Raw genomic sequence first — 12,159 nt, forward strand, 5'->3', positions numbered from 1 at the left:
AATCTTAAAGGCTACAAGAGAGAAACAGAGAGTTACCTACAAAGGATCCCCCATCAGATTATCAAATGATTTCTCAACAGAACCAAATCAAGCTAGAAGGGAATGGAAGGAGGTATACAAAGTGTTGCAAAGCAAAGGACTGAATCAAAGAACACTATATCCAGCAAGACTATCAATCAAAATTGAAAGGGAAATCAGGAGCTTTGCAGACAAAAAAAGGCTAAGGGAGTTTATCACCACCAAGCCAGCAATGCAAGAAATGCTAAAAGGAATTCTGTAAAAAGAAGAAATATAAAGGTAAGAAAGAATACAGTCACGAAAATAGAAATGAATCCAAGCACGTACCTTTGAATAATAACTTTAAACGTAAACGGACTAAACACTCCAACCAAAAGACATCGAGTGGCTGAATGGATAAAAAGACATGACCCATACATTTGCTGTCTACAAGAGACCCACCTCAGAAGAAGGGACTCACACAGACTGAAAGTGAAGGGATGGAAAAATATCTTTCAGGCAAATGGAAATGAAGAAAAAGCAGGGGTATCAATACTTATATCTGAAAAAATAGACGTCAAAGTGAAGGCCATAACAAGAGATAAGGAAGGCCACTTCATAATATTAAAGGGATCGATACAACAAGAGGATATAACCCTTATAAACATATATGCACCCAAAGCAGGAGCACCCAAATACATAAAAAACCTCCTGGAAAATAACAAGGGAGAGATCAACAACAACACAATCATAGTAGGGGACTTAAACACACCACTGACATCACTGCATAAATCCTCTAGACAAAAAATCAGCAAAGAAACAGCGAGCCTAAATGACTCACTAGATCAGATGGACTTAATTGACATCTTCAGAACATTTCACCCCAAAGCCACGGAATATAAGTTCTTCTGAAGTGCACATGGAACATCTTCAAAAATAGACTACATATTGGGTCACAAGCAAAGTCTCCCCAAATGTAAGAAAATTGTAATCATACCAAGAATCTTATCAGATCACAAGGGCATATTAGAAATAAACCACAATAAAAACAATCCAAAAAACTCAAACACTTGGAAGCTGAATAACATGTTACTAAATAATGATTAGGTTACCAGTGAGATTAAAGTAGAAATTAAAAACACCCTGGAAACTAATGAAAATAACAGTACAACAACCAAAAATCTATGGGACACAATGAAAGCAGTCCTGAGAGGGAAGTTTATAGCACTACAGGCCTACATAAAAAAAAAAAATGATAGTAAATCATTTAACTCTACAACTCAAAGAATTAGAAAGAGAACAACAAAAAAGCCGAGATTGAGCAGAAGAAAGGAGATAATAAAGATCAGAGCAGAAATAAATGACATAGAGATCAAAAGAATAAAATGAAAGCAAGAGCTGGTTCTGTGAGAGGATAAAAAAGATTGAATGAGCCTCTAGCCAGGCTCATCAAGAAGCAAAGAGAGAGGACACAAAAAAACAAAATCAGAAATGAAAGAGACAAAATAATAACAGACCCCTAAGAAATTCAAAGAATTGTTAGAAAATACTATGAACAACTCTACTCCAACACACTAGACAACCTGGAGGAAATGGACATATTCCTAGAAAAATACAACCTTCCAAAACTTAACCAGGAAGAATCTAAAAATATCAATAGGCCAATAACTATGGAGGAAATCGAAGCAATCATCAAAAAGCTTCCAACAAACAAAAGCCCGGGCCAGATGGCTTCACAGGGGAGTTTTACCAAACATTCAGGAAGACCTAAAACCTATCCTCCTCAGACTATGTCAAAAGATCCAAGAGGAAGGAACACTTCCCAGCTCATTCTATGAAGCCAACATCACCCTAATCCCAAAACCAGATAAAGACAATACAAGGAAAGAGAATTATAGGCCAATATCCCTCATGAACATAGATGCCAAAATCCTCAACAAAATCCTAGCAAATCGGATCCAGCAGTACATCAAAAAGATCATACACCATGACCAAGTAGGATTTATCCCAGGGATGCAAGGATGGTACAATATCCGCAAATCAATAAACGTGATACATCACATAAACAAATTGAGAGATAAAAACCACATAGTCATATCAATTGATGCGTAAAAGGCATTTGACAAAATCTCAGCAAGATAGGAATTGAGGGATCATACCTCAACATAATAAAAGCCATATATGACAAACCCACAACCAACATCATAATCAATGGGCAAAAACTAAAACCATTTCCCCTAAAAACAGGAACAAGACAGGGATGCCCCCTCTCACCACTTCTGTTAAACATAGTACTGGAAGTACTAGCCGTTGCGATCAGACATGAAGAAGAAATAAAAGGCATCCAGATTGGAAAAGAAGAAGTAAAACTGTCCTTATTTGCAGATGACATGATACTGTACATACAGAACCCTAAAGACTCCATCAAAAAATTATTAGACTTAATAAATGAATTCGGCAATGTAGCAGGATACAAAATTAATGCTAAGAAATCCATGGCATTTCTTTACACCAATAGTGAACTTACAGAAAGTGAAACTACAGAAGCAATCCCATTTACCATTGCACCAAAAAAATTAAAATACCTAGGAATAAACTTAACTAAGGAGGTGAAAGACTTATATGCTGAAAACTACAGGACTCTGAAAAAAGAGATAGAGGAAGACATAAACAAATGGAAGAATATACCGTGTTCATGGATTGGTAGAATCAACAGCATCAAAATGTCCATACTACCCAAAGCAATCTATAGATTCAATGCAATCCCCATTAAATTACCGACGGCATATTTCACAAATCTAGAAGGAATGTTCCAAAAATTCATCTGGATTAAAAAAAGACCCCGAATAGCTGCAGCAATCCTGAGAAAGAACAAAGTAGGTGGGATCTCAATACCAGATATCAAGCTGTATTACAAAGCCACTGTTCTTAAAACAGCTTGGTACTGGCACAAGAACAGACATATAGATCAATGGAATAGAATAGAGACCCCAGAAATTGCCCCAAAGCACTATGCCCAATTAATATTCGACAAAGGAGGCAAGAGCATACAATGGAGTCAAGACAGTCTTTTCAATAAATGGTGTTGGGAAAATTGGACAGATACATGCAAAAGGATGAAACTAGATCACCAACTCACACCATACACAAAAACAAACTCAAAATGGATAAAAGACTTAAACGTAAGACGGGAAACCATAAAAATACTAGAGGAATCCACAGGCAGCAAAATCGCAAACATATGCCGAAGGAATTTCTTCTCTGATAATGCTCCTAGGGCAATGGAAACTAAAGAGAAAATAAACAAATGGGACTACATCAAAATAAAAAGCTTTTTCACAGCAAAGGAAACCATCAACAAAACAACAAGAAGACCCACTACATGGGAGAACATATTTGCCAATGATACCACCGATAAGGGTTTAATTTCCAACATTTACAGGAATCTCATGAAACTTAAGAAAAGGAAGATAAACAATCCAATAAAAAAATGGGCAACGGACCTAGATAGACACTTTTCGAAAGAGGACATACAGAAGGCAGAAAGACATATGAAAACCTGCTCAAAGTCACTAATTATACGAGAGATGCAAATCAAAACGACAATGCGTTATCATCTCACACCTGTCAGAATGGCTATCATCAACAAATCAACAAACAACAAGTGTTGGAGAGGATGTGGAGAAAAAGCAACCATTCTGCACTGCTGGTGGGAATGCAGACTGGTGCAGCCACTGTGGAGAACAGTATGGAGCTACCTCAGAAGACTAAAAATGGAACTCCCATTTGACCCAGTGATCCCACTACTAGGAATATATCCCAAGAAACCAGAAACGCCAGTCAGAAAGGATATATGCACCCCTATGTTCATAGCAGCACAATTCACCATAGCTAAGATTTGGAAACAGCCTAAGTGCCCATCAGCAGATGAATGGATTAGAAAACTGTGGTACATATACACAATGGAATACTATGCTGAGGTAAAAGTAAAAAAAAAAAGGAACTCTTGCCTTTTGCAACAGCATGGATGGAACTGGAGAGCATTATGCTAAGTGAAATAAGCCAGTCAGAGAAAGATAAATACCACATGATCTCACTCATTTGTGGATTATAGAGAGCAACATAGACTGATGAAAAGGGACAGACCCAAAGACTGAGAAACAGCAATCAGGCTATCAATCCCCAGAAGGAATGTAGGGGAGGGCGGGGTTAAGGGAAAGAGATCAACCGATGGACTTGTATACATGAATATAAGCCAAATCAATGGACATGGACAACAGGGGGATGGGAGCATGAGTGTGTGTGTGGGGGGGAGGTTGGGGTTTAATGGGGGGGAATGAGGACACATTTGTAATACCTTAACTAATAATAATAATAATAAATACTATGAACAACTCTACTCTAACGAACTAGACAATCTGGAAGAAATGGACATATTTCTAGAAAAATACAACATTTCAAAACTTAATCCGGAAGAATCTAAAAATCTTAATAGGCCAATAACGATTAAAGAAAATGAAGCAGTCATCAAAAAGGTCCCAGCATACAAAAGCCTGGGGCCAGATGGCTTCACAGGGGAGTTTTATCAAACATTCAAGGAAGAACTAAAACCTATCCGCTTCAGACTATTCCAAAATATTCAAGAAGAAGGAACACTTCCAAGCTCATTCTATGAAGCCAGCATCACCCTAATACAAAAACTAGATAAAGACAACAAAATGAAAGAGAATTATAGGCCAATATCCCTCATGAACATAGATGCCAAAATACTCAACAAAATTCTAGCATATCGGATCCAGCAATACAACAGAAAGATCATACACCATGACCAAGTAGGATTCATCCCAGGGATGCAAGGATGGTATAATATCTGCAAATCAATAAATGTAATACATCACATAAAAATTGAGAGATAAAAACCACATAGTCATATCAATTGATTCAGAAAAAGCTTTCAACAAAATTCAATACCCTTTCTTGAAAAACCTCTCAGCAAGGTAGGAATAGAAAGATGATACCTCAACATAGTAAAAGCCATATATGACAACCCCACAGCCAACATCATACTCAATGGGCAAAAACTAAAACCATTTCCCCTGAGAACAGGAAAAAGACAGTGATGCCCCCACTCACCACACCTGTTCAACATAGTACTGGAAGTACTAGCCATTGCAATCAGACTAGAAGAAGAAATACAAGGCATCAAAATTGGAAATAAAGAAGTAAAACTGTCCTTATTTGCAGATGACATGATAATGTACTTAGAAAACCCTAAAGACTCCATCAAAAAACTATTAATAAATGAATTTGGCAATGTAGCAGGATCCAAAATTAATGTCAAGAAATCTAACGCATTTCTTTACACCAATAGTGAACTTAGAGTAAGGAGACTAAAACAGCAATCCCATTTACCATCGCACCAAAAAAATTAAGATACCTAGGAACAGGAGAAACTAAGATGGCGGCATAGATAAACACCGGGAAATTGTCGCCTCCCACAACAATTGAAAAATACCGCAAAGGACAGAGCAGACATCACCCAGAACAACAGGAAGCCTGGGTGAGTGGAAATTCTACAACTAGAAGGAAAGAAAAGCACGCTGAGAGCCAGAGGAGCTGCTGAGGTGAAGTGCAGAGGTACAGCGGCTCGCGCACGCGCGGAAAGGGGGTGGCACCTGAGGACGCGGCTGTCTTTTTTGAATCACAAGCTCCCGACTGCTCTGAACTCAGGTTCCGGGAAGTCTCTGGGGAGCCAGGACTCATATGGGGAGAAGCTGGTCGGTCGGGCAGCAGGCGAACTGGAGTGCGGCTTTCCCTCAGAGGTGCTTGCAGCAATTATCGGGTCACTGAGACACACGACTCCTTAGGGCTGGGCAGAAAATCAGCCATAGCTGCTTTCTCCGCCCTTTGACTCCCTGAGACCCCTCCCCATCCAGGCTGCGGCAGAGGCTTTTGCATGTGAATGTACCTAACTGCAGCCGAGCCAGGCAGACCCGGAACTTCCAAGAGAAGGCCCAAGGCCCCCCAGCGGCTTGCATTGCTTCACAGCTGAGCCTCTTCGTGGCTCCTGCTGTGTGGCCTCAGGCAGAGGCTGAATTAGCACCTCCTTAGATCCAGGAGCCCCAGTGGTTAAAGGGGGACCATCCAGATTAAAACTCCTCAGATCCATAAGGGACACACTCAGGGAGCAGACTCAGTGAGCACCAAAGCCCCACTGAAGCAAGTCTTGCCCCAGAAGGGTGTCTTCAGCACAGAAGTTCTCCCACTTCAGACACAGCTGATTCTCACAGCCAATTGGCCTGGAGGTCAATTCCTCCCAGTGATCCTACAACAACCAAGGCACCAAAAGTGCACCAAGAGTGTCCACCACAGGTAACTTGGGAGGCTGAGCCACTGGGCCCTACAGGACACCTGGCGTGCAGGGCCACTCTATCAACACAGGGAAGCAGCCAAAATGTGGAGACAAAGAAACAGGTCACAAATGGCAGAAATGGAGGAAAGCAAATGACTGGATATAGAGTTCGAGGCCACGTTTATAAGGTTTTTCAAGAATTTTATGGAAACCGCCAATAAATTTAATGAATCCCTCAATAAGTACAGTGAGACCATGGAGGACATGAAAAAGGACCAACTAGAAATTAAGCATACACTGACTGAAATAAAGAATAATTTACAGAGATCCAACAGCAGACAAGAGGATCCCAAGAATCAAGTCAAAGATTTGAAATACAAAGAAACAATAAATACCCAACCGAAAAAGAAAAAAGAAAAGAGATTCCAAAAATATGAAGATAGTGTAAGGAACCTCTGGGACAACTTCAAGTGTACCAACATCAGAATTATAGGGGTACCAGAAGGAGAGAGAGGGCAAGATATTGAAAACCTTTTTGAAGAAATAATGACAGAAAACTTCCCTCACCTGGTGAAAGAAATGGACTTACAAGTCCAGGAAGCACAGAGAACCCCAAACAAAAGGAATCCAAAGAGGACCACACCAAGACACATCATAATTAAAATGCCAAGAGCAAAAGATAAAGAGAGAATCTTAAAAGCAGCAAGAGAAAGACAGTCAGTTACCTACAAGGGAATACCCATACGACTGTCAGCTGATTTCTCAACAGAAACCATGCATGCCAGAAGAGAGTGGCAAGAAATATTCAAAGTGATGAATAGCAAAAACCTGCAACCAAGATTACTTTATCCAGCAAAGCTATCATTCAGAATAGAAGGTCAGATAAAGAGCTTCACGGATAAGAAAAAGCTAAAGGAGTTCATCACCACCAAACCAGCATTATATGAAATGCTGAAAGGTATTCTTTAAGAAGAGGAAGAAGAAAAAGGAACTCTTACCATTTGCCACAGCATGGGTGGAACTGGAGAGCGGATAAATACCACAGGACCTCACTCATATGTGGAATATAATGAACAACATAAACTGAAGAACAAGGACTGATCCAGAGACGGAGAGGCATTGATTGGACTGTTGGGCCTTGGAGGGAAGGTAGGGGAAGGTAGGGGTAAGGGGGAAAGATCAACCAAAGGACTTATATGCAAGCATATAGGCCTAACCAATGGACATGGACAACGGGGGGGGGGGGTGAGGGCATGAGCGGTGGGGGGGTGGTGGTGGTAGAGGGTAACGTGGGAACAAGGACACATATGTAATAGCTTAATCAATAAAAAATATATTTAAAAAAATTATAACAAAACAAAATTAAAAAAAAAGATACCTAGGAACAAACTCAACTAAGGAGGTAAAAGACTTATATGTGAAAAACTACAGGACACTGAAAAAAGATAGAGGAAGACATAAAGTGGTGGAAGAACATACCGTGTTCATGGATTGGTAGAATCAACATCATCAAAATGTCCATACTACCCAAAGCAATCTATAGATTCAATGCAATCCCCATTAAATTACCAATGGCATATTTCACAGATCTAGAATGAACATTCCAAAAATTCATCTGGAATAAAAAAAGACCTCGAATAACTGAAGCAATCCTGAGAAAGAAGAACAAAGTAGGTGGGATCTCAATACCAGATATCAAGCTGTATTACAAAGCCACTGTTCTTAAAACAGCTTGGTACTGGCACAAGAACAGACATATAGATCAATGGAATAGAATAGAGAACCCAGAAATTGCCCCAAAGCACTATGCCCAATTAATATTCGACAAAGGAGGCAAGAGCATACAATGGAGTCAAGACAGTCTCTTCAATAAATGGTTTGGGGAAAATTGGACAGATACATGCAAAAAGATGAAACTAGACCACCAACTCACACCATACACAAAAATAAACTCAAAATGGATAAAAGACTTAAACGTAAGACGGGAAACCATAAAAATACTAGAGGTATCCACAGGCAGCAAAATCGCAAACATATGCCGAAGGAATTTCTTCTCTGATACTGCTCCTAGGGCAATGGAAACTAAAGAGAAAATAAACAAATGGGACTACATCAAAATAAAAAGCTTTTGCACAGCAAAGGAAACCATCAACAAAACAACAAGAAGACCCACTGCATGGTAGAACATATTTGTCAATGATATCACCATTAAGGGTTTAATCTCTAACATTTACAAGGAACTCATGAATCTTAATAATAGGAAGATCCACAATCCAATCAACAAATGGGCAATGGACCTAGATGGACATTTTTTGAAAGAGGACATACAGAGGGCCGAAAGACATTTGAAAATATGCTCAAAGTCACTAATTATACGGGAGATGCAAATCAAAAGGACAATGCAGTATCATCTCCCACCTGCCAGAATGGCTATCATCAACAAATCAACAAACAACAATTGTTGGATAGGATGTGGAGAAAAAGGAACCCTCCTGCACTGCTGGTGGGAATGCAGACTGGTGCAACCACTGTGGAGAACAGTATGGTGTTTTTCACAAAAAATTAAAAATGGAACTCCCATTTGACCCAGTGATCCCACTTCTAGGAATATATTCCAAGAAGCCAGATTCACCAATCAGAAAGGACATATGCACCCCTATGTTCGTAGCAGCACAATTTACCATAGCTAAGATTTGGAAACAGCCTAAGTGCCCATCAGTAGATGAGTGGATTAAAAAATGTGGTACATCTACACAATGGTATACTATGCTGTGGTAAAACAAGGAGTTCTTTACATTAGCAAAAGCATGGATGGAACTGGAGAGCATTATGCTAAGTGAAATAAACCAATCAGAGATAGATAAATATCACATGATCTCACTCTTTTATGGAATATAATGAACAACATAAACTGATAAACAAAAACAGATTCAGAGACAGGGAAGAATAGAACAGACTGTCAAACCTTAGAGGGAAGGTAGGGGAGGGTGAGGGTAAGAGGGGGAGATCAACCAAATGACTTATATGCAAGCATATAAGCCTAACCAATGGACACCAATAACAGGGAAGTGAGAGAATGAGTATGGGGGCTGTGGGGTAATGTGGGGATAAGGACTCATATGTAATAACTTAATAAAGGAAATTTAAAGAAAAAGAAAAATGGCTAGTCAAGCAAGTAAACAAATAAGCAGAAAATAAATTTTAAAAATCCTATATAATAAAAGAGAAACATGGTAATTAACCATACGTCCGCTACCCTTCCCATAGGCTAATCAGGGCAATATGCAAATTAACTGCCAGCCAAGATGGCGGCTGGCAGCCAGGCAGCTTGAAGCTAACATGAGGCTTGCTTGCTTCAGTGACGGAGGAAACCAACGTTCCCCGCATACCGCTGCCGGCCTCTGAGCTTGCAGTTTGAAACATTGTTACAAATATAGAAGTTAAACAAAACCCCAGAAACCTGCTTTCAGCCAGCCGGGATCTCAGAGCTGGAGTTGATACAGTGTTTTGATTATAGAACACACACAAACCAGATACCTGCTTTCAGCAGCAGAGGACTCAGAGCTGGAGCCAGAGCTAAAGCTGGCCCAGAATAAAAAAGAAAAGAAAAAAAGGAGCAGTTGGGAGCTTCAGTCACCTGCCAGCCTGAAAACAGCCCTCAGCCCCTCACCCAGACTGGCCAGGCACCCCAGTGGGGACACCCACCCTGAAGGGTGTGTGACCAGCTGCAAACAGCCATCATCCCCTCACCCAGGCTGGCCAGGTACCCCAGTGGAGACCCTAACCCTGATCCAGGACACCCTTCAGGGCAAACCAGCCGGCCCCCACCCATGCACCAGTCCTCTATCCTATATAGTAAAAGGGTAATATGCCTCCCAGCACCAGGATCAGCGTCACAGCAGGCAGCGCCCAAACCCCCTGATTGCCCTGTGGTTCTGTGTGTGACAGGGGGCGGGGCCACAACCTTTTTATCCGCCCTGCTCTGTTCGTGACAGGGGAAGGCACCCCAAACCCCTGATCAGCCCTGCTCTGTGCCTGATATGGGGGGAGCTCCCCAACCCCCTGATCACCCTGCGGCTTTGTGTGTGACAGGGTGTGGCACCCCAATCCCCTGATCATCCCTGCTCTGTGGGTGATAGAGAGTGGCACCCCAACCCCCCCCCCACGGGCCCTGCTCTGTGTGTGATGGTATAGAGCCATAAACTCCCCATCGGCCCTGCCCTGAGTGTGACAGTGGCGGTGTCCCAACCCCCTCATCGGCCCTGCTCTATGGGTGATAGAGGGTGGCGCCCCAACGCCCTGATCCGCCCTGCTCTGTGTGTGACAGGGGGCGGTGCCCCAGCTCCCCTATCGGCCCTACTCTGTGAGTAACAGGGGGAAGCTCCTCAACCCCCTGATTGTCCCTGCTCTGTGCGTGACAGGGGGTGGCGCCGCAACTGCCCCATCGACCCTGCCTTGAGTGTGACAGGGGGCGGTGCCCTAACCCCCCAATCGGGCCTACCCTGAGCGTGACTGAGGGTGAAATCACAACCTCCCGATCGCCCTGCTCTGTGTATGACAAGGGGCGGCACCCCAACTCCCCAATCAGCCCTGCTTTGAGCCCGACCAGGGGCTGAACCTAGGGATTGGGCCTCCCATCTGCCACCTGGGAGCAGGCCTATGCCAACAGGTTGTTATCTCCCGAGGGGTCCCAGACTGGGAGAGGGCACAGGCTGGGCTGAGGGAACCCCCTCCCCTCCACCCCCTGAGTGCACAAATTTTTGTGAACCGGGCTTCTAGTAAATAAATAAAATAAAATAAGGTTTATTCTCTTACTTTATTTGTCCTTGGATGTGTTCAGCAAATGACACTAATTGGATTTCTGCTATCAGTCTCCCTGAATACACTGATATAAGCTATTTACCATGTGGTTATAACCTTAGTTTAGGGAGGACAAATGCAAATCATTTATTCTTAAGTGTCCCTGGGTTTGGGAAGATAGGATTTACTAGATGGCTCCGAATTGCTGTTTAACCATCTCAATTTCCCTATTCCACTTGTCTTGGCTTACTGGCCTGTGTCATTTATACAACTTCCTGTAACATTTCTCCTCACAAAATTTTACAACTTACACAATATTTCTACAACTTTCACAAAACTTTCTTCAGAAACCTTACAACTTTCAGAAATAACCAGTTCTAGAAACCACTTTCTTTTTCCTTCAAATGCATCTCCAGGCCTCATGCTTTCCTTTGCATCAAAATCATAATCTCTTTCCCATTAGTTAGAATTCTTGACCCTTAGAAACCTTAATTTTTAAGGGACATGTAAGTAATGAACATTCCTCAGATTAGCAGTACATTCACATTTTAAGAGCTATTTCAAATAAAATGCAAGACATTCATTAACAGATTCAAATCAGTCCTCTAGATTTTCCATATGAGGCAAATATAGGTTAATTAATATTTCAGTATCCTGTTATTTCAAAATACCTAGATATTTAATAATTTTTACTATTTAATACAACAAATTCCAAAGTTTTCAGTTACCAGAGACTTTGGAAAACTATGTTTAGGCATATATAATCAAAGAGCTTTATCATATACCCTTCATTTTTGTTATATTTATTTTGACTTGACAAGGTTGAGATTTTAAAGCCAATTGTTATTACCCAAGGCATTTTCTTGGAAAATTTTGTAACAGAGATAACTCACTATCCTTCAGTGGCTTTAATATTAAAGTACTATTTATTTATTTTTTTACAAAAATGGGAGTGACCTGAACACTGCTATTTCTGTAGCCTGCTGGAGGGCACTTCCACAGGTCTAATC

This window comes from Myotis nattereri (assembly GCF_964212035.1).
Source record: "Myotis nattereri genome assembly, chromosome: 3".
NCBI classification, from domain to species: Eukaryota; Metazoa; Chordata; class Mammalia; order Chiroptera; family Vespertilionidae; genus Myotis; species Myotis nattereri.